The sequence below is a fragment of the Tachypleus tridentatus genome, chromosome 1, assembly GCF_004210375.1.
Source record: "Tachypleus tridentatus isolate NWPU-2018 chromosome 1, ASM421037v1, whole genome shotgun sequence".
NCBI classification, from domain to species: Eukaryota; Metazoa; Arthropoda; class Merostomata; order Xiphosura; family Limulidae; genus Tachypleus; species Tachypleus tridentatus.
In genome coordinates this window covers 25,084,525-25,097,325 of record NC_134825.1, presented here as the reverse complement: position 1 = coordinate 25,097,325, position 12,801 = coordinate 25,084,525, and positions in this window count along the sequence as shown.

Sequence of the window (12,801 nt, the reverse complement as noted above, 5' to 3'; positions counted from 1 at the left end):
GAACATTTCTTCTTAAAGGTTCCTTCATAATATTTAAGGTGACTGATATTTTCATGTAATGTAAAGTATACCATCTGACGAATATTATCTTTTATAAAACTAAAAATATTTTATCAAGAACATTATTGGAAATATAACTAAATATTTCTTGATGTTGTAAAGGTTAATTACTTTAGGTTTATCTGACGTATCAAAGGACAATAATATCGTGTCCTCCAAATTTCTCTCTGACATACCACTGGTCAATATTTTTGGCCTACGAACTTTTTCTATGATGTAGGAAAGGTTAATTGCCAATGTTTCAGCTCAAATAACATAACATCTGGATTATAATATTTGTTTGCTAAGAGATGTAATCTGTTGTATTTATATAAGAGTAACATATCACACGTAAAAATACACGTATAATCCCATACATAGCATTGCATTCAATTATTAGCACATGTGGTTATATATTTAATGAGCTATCTAAGAGCTTCTGCACGATAACAAAGGAAACCTAAGTTACCATTTGCCTCGCTTATATCTCGATAGTCAATATTTCGGTTACCATACCAACGCATGCAAGGTGATAATTGTGATTCACTCTCTCCTTCGACATTATATAACATATAACTGTATGCAAGATTCAGCCAAAGTAATAATTATGATGTTATCTTTAAACAATGAATTTTAGTAAAGATTTATAATTGCATAATTCATATTATTTGTGGAAGAAACGACAACAGTTCACTGTACATGGGAATGCCATGTAGGTGTAAATTATACTGAATTTCCTTATCTTCATATAAACAAGTCATATCAGATGAAATTCTTACATAATTATCTCGTAAATTAAGAATCACAAAGTCCTTACCGTATACAAGTATATTAGAAACCTTCGTAATAACTTACAGTTACAATAACCAAATCTAGGCATCACAACTTATACCATTAGAAATAACACTTTAACTTCCTGAGTGAAATAAACAGAGACAAATATAGTTTCTATTTTATTATCAGTATCCAGCTCGAATGGATTATCATGGTTGAAATAACACTTTAACTTAGTGATTTAAATCCATGATCACTATTTTCAGTTCATTTAAAATGTATTTCTTCTTTAGTCAGTGCCCAAAATGATCCAGAAATCTTTAATAAATTGGATTTTATCCTATATTTATAAAACCTAGGAGACTACAGATCTATCATTTATAAATCCTACCAACCTCTGACAGCTGTTTTGATGTCAGTAACTAACCATCTCTCAACGTGCTGTGGTTTGATTGCCCTAGTGAGTGAAACTCTAGTACTGGGACTTACTTGACCCATTTTTCTCTCAGCCGACATGCCTTATGTTAATCTGTCAAAAGAGAAGACATACAACATTTCACAGACCTTAAATATCTTAAATTTAAACAATAAATGACTTAACAACACATGGAAACATATTTACCATCTCTCAACATGCTCTGAGTGGTGAATTTGTTTGTTTGTTTGTTTTGAATTTTCGTGCAAAGCTACTCGAGGGCTATCTGCACTAGCCGTCCCTAATTTAGCAGTGTAAGACTAGAGGGAAGGCAGCTAGTCATCACCACCCACCGCCAACTCTTGGGCTACTTTTTTACCAACGAATAGTGGGGTTGGCCGTCACATTATAACGACCTTACGGCTTAAAAGGCGAGCATGTTTGGGGCGATCGGGATTCGAACCCGCGATTCTCGGATTACCAATCGTACGCCTTAATACAATTGGCCATGACCGGCCATGATTGGTTAATTATTGACATCAAAAGTGTTAAATAAGTTTGTATGTGTTGTTAGTTCATTTATTGTTTAATTTTAAGAATGTTTATGGTCTGTGAATTAAGCACAAAGCTATACAGTGGGCAATCTGAGCTCTTTCCTTACCACGGGTATCGAAACCCGGTTTCTAGCTGTATGAACCCACACACATACTCCTGTTCCACTAGGAGGCTTGTATGATTGGTCAGTAAAAAATGAGTATATTGAAATAATATATTTTACTAGCTGATGCACTGTGATAGTTACCTGCCCCTAATATTTGGGTATATGTCTTTATGTTCTTCTACAGAACGGAAACCAAAGAAAAACGAATTAAGTATACAATCGTGTAATTTTTAGTTTAATTGTCTGTTTAACACACATTGCTTTAAAATAATCAAAACAATAAATGTTATGGTAACAATAAAGCACTTTTCTTTGACACATCAAATGTTAGTTAAATCACACCTAGTGTAAAAATATGAAAACCAAAGTAAATAAATATTACAAATATATTTATTTACCAATCATATACCTATAAAACAAAATCCTGATAAGCCTCAATTTAACAGCAAATAAATCACTGTAATAGAGGAAACATTCCACTTGTTTGTAACAGATAGGAGATTGGAAATGTAGATCAGAGTGTCTAACAGATTTCACAAATGTTATAAAAATTACCTCTCCTGTCAATTTTTACATTAAAGACTATTCATAACGATCAAAAATCTGTTCGTCACAAAACCTAAAAGTTCATGCATATTCATAATTAATAAATTCAGTGTTCATAATTCTGATATGTAACAAAACCACCATCATCCTGATATCCTCCTGTAAAATCTCCTTAAATGTTAAAGATCAATCATCGTTTCCATTTTAACTATGAATTTTGCTGTTCATATTTATAAGAATGTGGTCACATAATTTTATTTGTTATTCAAACACCACAATATAATAATGTAGGCATTTTTAGTGTTTAAACTGCACAGAAATAGACACCAGACAGATAAAGCAACAAATAAGGTTATAATTCCCTTGTTCATCTCAAAATATCAACAAAAATATTCACAAGTTTCTTAGTCCACAGTCAGTATTACGTATCAAGACATAAATGTTTAAGTTTAATTTATATAAAAATGATTTAATTGTTTAGCATTTTGTATTATAGATTTGTCCAACAATAATGTTATTCACCTTGTTTCCTTTTTGTAAAGCTTCTATAGTTCTTTTCCTTTTTTTCTTTCTCCTGATAAACTTCTCTGTCACTTAGCATACTGTCATCTAGTTATGGCTAAGACCTTGCTGTTTAGCTTTTAGTTAAAAAATCAAATTTCTTCTTTAATAATGGAGACTCCTTTTAATCAACATCCCATGAGCTTATTGCAGGTTACATACAAAGTCATAATAAAATCTGAGAACTATTGTTTAAACTCACTTAAACTTAATGCTTCCCCCATATCTGAAGGTAACCCAATCCAAAAACTAACCTTTAAAAACAAAATTGTCTTAGCTGAAGATTACTCCAGCTCTTCTGTGAGTTTATATTTGTATTCGTTAGTCTTATAGCTACATCAACACTGCCCATCTTCTTAACAATCTTGAACAACTTAATAAAAGTGCCTTTAAACACAAACAGTTTCACGAATCGTAGACTGTCATGGTAGGACAACTTTTCCACTTCAATTACGATTTTGTAAACTGTTTCCCAAAATTCAATGTTCTTCCTAAGATAACGAGTAAAAGATTGAACTCAATTTTCCATATATGGCCAAACTAGTGGACCTATACAATGAAATTATAACCTCTTTGGACATGTATTCAATATTTCTACAAATACAACCTAAAATCCTATTTGCAGTACCATTAGAACTGCCAAATACTGTGTAAAATGATCGCATTCTGTTGTAATTTTAAAACAGCTGCAACATCTTTGGGTTTGTAAATTGTATGTGTTTCATATAAAGTCTTTTATTTTCTGGAAGACCTTTTTGCTCATCTGTGTGTTAGCATCATCACTCAATTCAGCATGCACTCTCCATTGTGAGTTGACCACAAGTTCTAAATGGCTACCCGTAAGAGTTATTTTTCTTGTGAAAGAAGTGACAATTACGCAAAGAATATGACGAGCACAGTTAACTAGACTTTTCAGAAAGGAATACATTGAATTCTGTCTTTGTCTCAAGACAAGTAATCCTGGTAAAAAACATATTGTCTGTAGTCTTGGCAAAAACCACGGTCTCTTTAGTCTCTGACAGTTGGAATAATGCTATTTGTGCCACTGACAAATTTCCTTTTCATAAGGACAACTGACCTGAAGATAAGTAAATGTTACGTAAAGGAAAATTTATGGGTAGGTAAGTCAGTAGCACTGGCAATAACATATTGTTTAGATGACTTGTAAGACCGACTGATCATATATATATATATTTACATCACGACATTGTTAAGGTTATTCCTGTCGATATTATGCTTATAAAATAACTTATAAATTAACTTATCTGACACATGGGGATTCGATGTGGCTTTGCTATAAGAAAACACACACATCTTTTCATTCATTTCGTAATAATTTTAAAGAGTTCCAAAATTTCTAGTGGCATCTCAGATACTGTAATGTCCTTTCAGTTGTTGTAAACTTTTGTTTGTTTTAGTAACTGTAGTACAATCTCTGCAGATTGAAAGTCGAGGTCTCTAACCTTCTGGCCATATAAGCCAAACTAGTATTTTATAACATTATCACTGTAAATAACAACTTGTAACTGTGAAGTGATATTTCTTTTGAGACACTTAGAGAAAACTAGCACTCAGATTTCATAACTGTCTTCATTATTTGAGTGGTCTACAACAGCTACGATATAATTGGAATGTGTATTGCGCTAATCTTGTTTATCAAAATTATGTTTTGTTAATATGATGTCAAACGAGATGAAGTGAACATCTTTGGGAGGTTAATTTTGATTTTCGGGAACCTTGATGTATTAATGGTCTGACTCTAATTTGTGTTTAAACAGACTAAGTTTTACATCAATAAATCGTTGGGCACACACCGAATATTATTTATCCTAGAAATGATGCACAGATTGGCTTTTTTATGGCTTGTACCTAGAATAACGAAATTGCACAAACTTTGTTACCTGCCCGGTGAGTTATTGTTGTAAAACCTATTATTTCATCTTCATTGTGCATCAATACCTGATGATAATGAAAGCGTGTCGAAACGTTGTACAATAGTTACTTGTAATAAGTTTCCTTTCCTGATCCATATTCGAGCCGTCTGCTAATTTTAAGTAAAACTCATGATGACATAAATTCCATAATTCGTGGAAGACAAATAAAAGTTTTCTTTGCTATCAAATTTAAAGAATACGTAATGGTCATTTTTGCTTTCAGTAGTTGTAAAACTATATTCACAGTTTGTATGTTTCCTTCGGTATATTTATATCTTTTAGTTTTGATAATTAATTATTAGTTTTGTAGTATTTATGGTCTAAAATATGTTGTTTGATAATAATGGTTTTCATGAAGGAATGTGTCTGTAATAATAATTTGTTCACTTTCACTCTTCTATAATTCAACATAAAATTATCTCAACAGCATAGATACATTTTAAGTCTTTAAACTTATAGAATTGCCTCAACAACATAAATACATCTTAAGTCCTTAAACTTATAGAATTACCTCAACAACATAGATACATCTTAAGTCCTTAAACTTATAGAATTACCTCAACAACACAAATACATCTTAAGTCTTTAAACTTGTAGAATTACCTCAACAACATAGATACATCTTAAGTCATTAAACTTATAGAATTACCTCAACAACATAGATACATTTTAAGTCCTTAAACTTATAGAATTACCTCAACAACATAGATACATCTTAAGTCCTTAAACTTATAGAATTACCTCTACAACACAGATATATCTTAAGTTCTTAAGCTTATAGAATTACCTCAACAACATAGATACATCGTAAGTCCTTAAACTTATAGAATTACCTCAACAACATAGATACACCTTAAGTCCTTAAACTTATAGAATTACCTAAACAACATAGATACATCTTAAGTCCTTAAACTTATAGTTGACTGGGTTTTAATTTTCCTGAGACGAGAAAGGATTGTTGTTTATTATTAAGTAGAAAGCTGCACAAGTACTTGTCTGTAGTACATTGAAAACTAAGTTTTTGAAACTATCTATCTCAAATTACAGTACTATACAAAAGTGTTAGGATAGACAAGAGAATATTTTTCATTCTTTTCATTCCATGGGCCTAATTCTTAAATGCCATTTGATAATATAAATTTCAATACTATGACAATGTATCACTGGTCTCTGATGAGTGAACCAGAGTGAGAATACATACCGTTCTTTGGAACTCCAATATACGTGTACTAAGGATTCTGCTTCAATGAACATAGTGATCAAATTTAGAATCTGATATAGCTGTCTTAACTATATAGAAAGAAGCTAGCAATGAGCTAGTATATTCTAGAATAAATCAATTTTATAACGCACTACAAATAAACTTTGATGTAAACAGTGTTTAACAATATGCATATTAAGTTTTGTTGTTATTTCACAGCTCGAAATATATAAGATATTAATGCCTCTTTCAGGCACTAATAAGTAGACACTTTCCACAAATTAATTTTATACATAAGTAGACTATTTATCTATATTTTACGTACAATATAGAATTATTTCTATGTATAGCAGAGAGTTCATATAAATGCTTTACGTGATACTAGTTCGACTCTCCAAGAAACTACTGCAGAATTGAAATGCTTCCTTAACACTATCAAGCACACTCTAGACTGTGAGACAGAAACAGGTAAATTTGACAACGAGATAGGAATAGGCAGAACATCTAAACTCAATGATACTGATGTTAAGCATCTTTATGCAGCCTTCAGGACAGAAGGAAGACTACCACTGATCTCAAGCATGAGATAAACAGCCATGTACCAATTGACAGACAAGTGTCCAGTTCTTCAGCATTAGGAAGACTCAACGAGATGGAATATATGATCATGTAGCAGATTAAAAAACCTTTAAACCTTTACTTAAATACATGAATATTGTCAAAAGAATGAAATTTGCTTAAAAGTATTAAAACTGGAATGTTGATGTTGTGAAAGTGAATTGTGGATGAATGAATTCAAATTTTCAAAATATTCTGTTCAAATCCTAGGTTGCGCTTCCTGTAGAAGAAAGGTGAAAGATACTTACCACGATACATAAAAGCTTGAGAAAGGTAGTATGGTGGTTTAGGACGGTTTTTCTCCTGAGGAGACATGATATATTTACAAAACAGATAGAGTAATGGACCACGATAAATACCGTAAAATACTAGTACGTTATGGTACACCCAGTGGTTTGCGGTTTTTTGATAAATAATTCGAATACTTTTCCGTTCTAGAATGTCAAACAGCCTAAAATTGGGTTAAGCTGTAACTTAGATTTAGAAGATAAATAAATGTCGATATGTATCCACTTTATAATACTTACGAACAAGATTGATTCGCACAGTTTTTTCATAACAATATTATATTTTAACATACAAACAATAATACAATTTACAATAACAGTTATTAGAAATAATGATCGACGTACAACCGTTTTGCAAACTTAAAAACATTATCAAGCTTTATATCTGGTCTGAAGCTGAGACCACTGAGTCTCACTGAGGATTCACGATGAGCGAGTTAATTTCGAGTCGACAGGGAGTTAACCAGCTCTACGTTCTTCGCCAATCACACGTTGAGTTTTTCACCGCTGAAATATGAATCTGCAGAAGTTAAAGGGTTTGAAATGGTTGAAATCTATAAACGTTCCCGGTCAAATATCTGAAGTTCCTGATTAATAAGCGGTAACCACAATTATAGCTTCTAAAGTTTATAATATATCATCTGTAGCAAACTAACACGTCTTAGAACGTCGTGTAGATTACATTTATAGGCATGAAGAGTGTTTCTCGAAATTGCGATTTACGCAGCAGTATAAATAATACACCATTACTTACGTAAATACATAAGATGTTGATTCTTGCACTCGAGAATCTTCTACAACTTTAGTAAATAAAAAAGAATTTCACAATACAGGTTTAACAGTATATGTTAAACATATTTCTAAATATCTGTATGAAAACATCGATATTGAAATAGATATATAAGAGTAAATCCGTCACACAACCCAAAACATTCATCCAAATTATACACACATTTCTTAGCTAACAAAAGAAGCTACTATAGTCATTCAAACCCAATTTTAACGCAATTGTGCAGATCTGGGTTTTGATACATCAAAACTTAACAAATCAAAAGTTTCTTCCAATGATCTTTTATCGGGGTGTATTAGAGACGTTTGTAGTAAATTATACATTATTTAACAACTTTTCAGATTAGAAAAGCCTACATTGTTTAACAACTTCTCGGCTTAAAGAATCTATATTATTTATCATCTTTTCAGATTATAGTGTTTTACATTATTTATCGTTTCTTTAGATTAGAGAAACCTACATTGAAGAAATATTACCGATGGATAACTGTTGTTGTTTTATGAATTAAGCACAAAGTTACACAATGGGCTATCTGTGCTCTGCCCACCACGTGTATCGAAACCAGGTTATTAGCGTTGTAAGTCCGCAGACATACCGCTGAGCCAATGGAAGGGGCCCGATAGATAACTGAACAGTTCAATTATTATTCAGTAAAATCAAGCTTGAGATGTTATTTTTATCAGACATAATTTATCTAGCACGTAACGTAAAAGGTGTTGATGTCTCTTTCAAGCACTTATAAGCAGATATTTTATGTTTCAGATAGTATGTAGGATCTGAAGTTGTTTATTCTTAAGAAGACTCAGAAATGAACGTTTAGCAACTGTTTACAACTTGGCTTTTCTCAAATTGCAACGGTGTGTTAGACGAGTTTTAATATTCAAAAAGTTGGTCATTCGAAATGTGTCTTTGTTCCTTTTTTGAGTTGCTTCATGTGGAACCCTAGGGCACTAATCGTGTAGCCCACCACGGGTATCGAAACAAGGTTTTTGGCGTTGTAAGTCCGCGGACATTTCGCTGAGCTACTGGGGGAGAAAGGAACCGTAGTTATTCAACAAAAACTATAGATTAAAGGAAAGTGACTTAGAAAATACAGATCATAGACAAAGTGAGTTAGCCAAAGAAAATAATTTGAAAGTATTTGCATTTGAAATGCATGGTTATAAGTTACTAAAAAGGAACTGAGTAGTCGAGAGAGGGAAAATAGTGTCTCTATATGTAAAGTGTGAGTTATATCCTCTTGAAGTTGAAAATATTATCAAAAGTAACAGCAGAAAGACTAAAACCACTTGGGTATCTATTAGTGGATATTAAAGGCAAAATCTCTTAGCAGGAATTTGTTACAGATACAAGATGAACCTGATGAAACTATTGAGAAACTTTACAGTGAGATTCAGATTTCAGCTGTTAATGAAGACGTAATTATGGGTGATTTTAATTTCAAACATGTCTACTGGGAAATGCTAGAATCAAGCCATGATGAAGAAAGTTAACCAGGAACTGTTCAAGGTGTATTTCTCCACAAAATTGTTCAAAGGACGTACTAGAAATAATCATATTTAAGATTTATTGGTAACTTCCAATATAAAAATGGTTTGAGAACGTATAAATTGGGGTAACACCAAGGTACATTGCTGTATTGGATTTCCTGTTTTTCTGCATACGGAAATTAGGATAAACGATAATTTGGTCCCAAATTTAAAAAAATAAATAACTAAATGTTGAAGTGATGCAACAAGAATTATCTGTTGTACTTTGGTCAGCTGACATAACTGAAGACAGCGAACAAATGTGAATTTTTTAAAGAAACATTTTTTTAAATATATAACAAAAATATATTCCATGCAAACATTTTTTAATATTCAAGAGAAATATATTCCATACAAACATCTTTAATATTCAATAGAAATATATTCCATACAAATACGTTTTAAATATTCAATAGGAATATATTCCATACAAATATTTTAATATTCACCAAAAACATATTCCATACAAACATTTTTTAATATTCGATAGTAACATATTCCATTCAAACGTTTTTATAATATTCAACAGAGATATATTTCATACAAACATTTTTTTTAATATTCAACAAAAATATATTCCATACAAACATTTTTTTAAATATTCAAGAGAAATATATTCCATACAAACATTTTTTAATATTCAAAAGAAATAAATTTCATACAAACATTTTTAATATTCAATAGAAATATATTCCATACAAACACTTTTCAAATATTCAATAGAAATATATTCCATACAAACATTTTAATATTCAACAAAAATATATTCCATACAAACATTTTTTAATATTCGATAGTAACATATTCCATTCAAACGTTTTTATAATATTCAACAGAGATATATTTCATACAAACATTTTTTTTTAATATTCAACAAAAATATATTCCATAGAAACATTTTTTTATATTCAACGGAAATATATTTCATACAAACATTTTTTAATGTTCAACAGCGATATATTCCATACAAACATTTTTTAAATATTCAAGAAAAATATATTCCATACAAACATTTTTTAATATTCAAGAGAAAAAAATTCCATACAAACATTTTTAATATTCAATAGAAATATATTCCATACAAACATTTTAATATTCAACAAAAATATATTCCATACAAACATTTTTTTTAATATTCAACGGAAATATTCAACAGAAATGTATTCCATACAACAGAGATATATTCCATACAAGCATTTTTAATATTCAACAGAAATGTATTACACACAAACATTTTTTAATATTCAACAGAGATATATTCCATACAAACATTTTTTAAATATTCAAGAGAAATATATTCCATACAAACATTTTTTAATATTCATGAGAAATATATTCCATAGATAAAAATGGTAGCTGCAAATAAAAAACATACAAAGGTTGTAGAAATAAAATAAAAAAAATATTACCTATATAAGTAATTTAAGGTAACTGGTTGTTTTTGTTTTCAGTTACGCACAAATATACACAATGGGCTATCTGTGCTCTGCCCACCACGGGTATCGAAATCCAGTTTTTAGCCTTGTAAGTCCGCAGACATACTGCTAAGCCACTGGAGAGCGAGTTAACTCGTATTATAAAAGATTTCGAATAATAGAAGATCAAATAAATTGGCGAAACAGGAACTTAGAACACCTAAAGTGATGTATGCAATTATTTGGCTGATAACATAAGATATAATATTAAGAATTTTTTTAAAAAGTGTATCAGGAATAAATACAGGAGATAGAACGTTTGAGGGGCGATAAAAGAGGCTTTTATCTGATGGCTATGAAATGGCTTGGTTATTTAATTCCAGCTTTTATTAATGAAGACTTAAGCAGTATTCCTCATATTGAAGAGCTGATGAATGAAAACGAAGTTGAATAAGATAGTTGCATAAATTCTGAGCTTACTACAATAAAATTTGAGAGTTTAAAGAATGTTTAGACTTCTCGGCTAGGTAATATTTTTCCGCGGGTTTGAAAGGAGATCAATGATTTTTATGTGAACCACTTGCCAAAATTTTCGTCAGTCCTTGAATAGTCGACAAGTACCAACAGATTGAAAATTAGCTAATGTCGGTATTCTCTTCAAAAAGTTTTAAATGAATTATAGGTTTATTAGTTTTGCGACGGTTGTGGAAAAAGTTTTGAAACGTCTGAGAAAAAGTACTTTCAAAGTCATTGAATAAAGTTTACAGTTTCATCAGACAGCCAAAATATTTTCAATAAGGAAAAATATTTCCTTACAACTCTCTGATATGTTTTCAAAATGTTACTGCATATGTAGACGAGAGTAAAGGTGTGGATTTGGTGCATCTGTATTTTCGTATGAATAATTGTATTTTTAGGAGAATAACCTCAACTGTATTATTAAAGAAAGGATTTTGGGGTAATGATTGCTTTTTTGAAGCCATCCAAGAAGTGTGCTTTTGCTAGTGGTAAGGCAAATAGGATTTTAAATTATATTTACAGAAATATTGAATACAAGTGTAAAAATGTGTATGATTTAGTTGTATAGGTCGTTGGTTAGATCATACATGAAGAATTGTGTTCAGTCTAGGGCTTCTTACCATATGAAACACACAGAATTATCGGAAAAGGTTCAGAGAAGGGTCATTGAAATGGTACTTGGAGTGGAGTGGTTAACATAGGAAGAAAGATTAAGATACTTAAATTGTTTTCTCTTGGAAAAATAAAGATAAAGTGGGCCTGATTGAAGTGTTTAAGACTGTAAGAGGAATTGATGATACTGATATATTAACACTTTTCGTACTTAAGATTGAGAAGTACAGAACTAAAGGACACAAATATATATTTAGACAAGGTATAGGACGTCTTCAACTAAGACAACTTTATTTTTCAAATTTCGTTGTTTTCTCGTTTTGAATTAAGCACAAAGTTACTCAATGGGCTACCTGTGTCTGCCTACCACGGGTATTGAGCCCCGGTTTTTAGCGTTGTAAGTCTGCAGACATACCGCTGAACCACTGGGGGGGCTATTTTTCAAATAGACTGGATCGCCTATGGAATGGGTTGTCTTTGAATCTTGTGAAAATAGTAAATTTGGGTGAGTTCAAAAGAAAACTTGATTGATATATAAACAGCAAGAGCTGGATTTAATATTTTCAGTTTTAGTTTAGGATGGGATAACTAATATGGACCAAGTCCATTTTCTCCCTAAAGATTATTTTATCTCTCACTATTTTATCTTTATGCTGTTCGTAATTGACTTCTATTGTTCTTGATAAAATATTGTAAATGATACATGTTATTTTATAATTTTATAGTTTTTTAGAAACTTGAATAGTCTTACTACAAGCGAATGATGCTATTAGGTGGATTGCATTACTAAGTTTTAAAGGGAATGGTTTTATAAAGATTCACTGAGCTCACAATGTTAATGGGGCTTTACTTCAGCCATATGGCCATATCAGGTATAACATCCATTTTTTGTTTCACTTT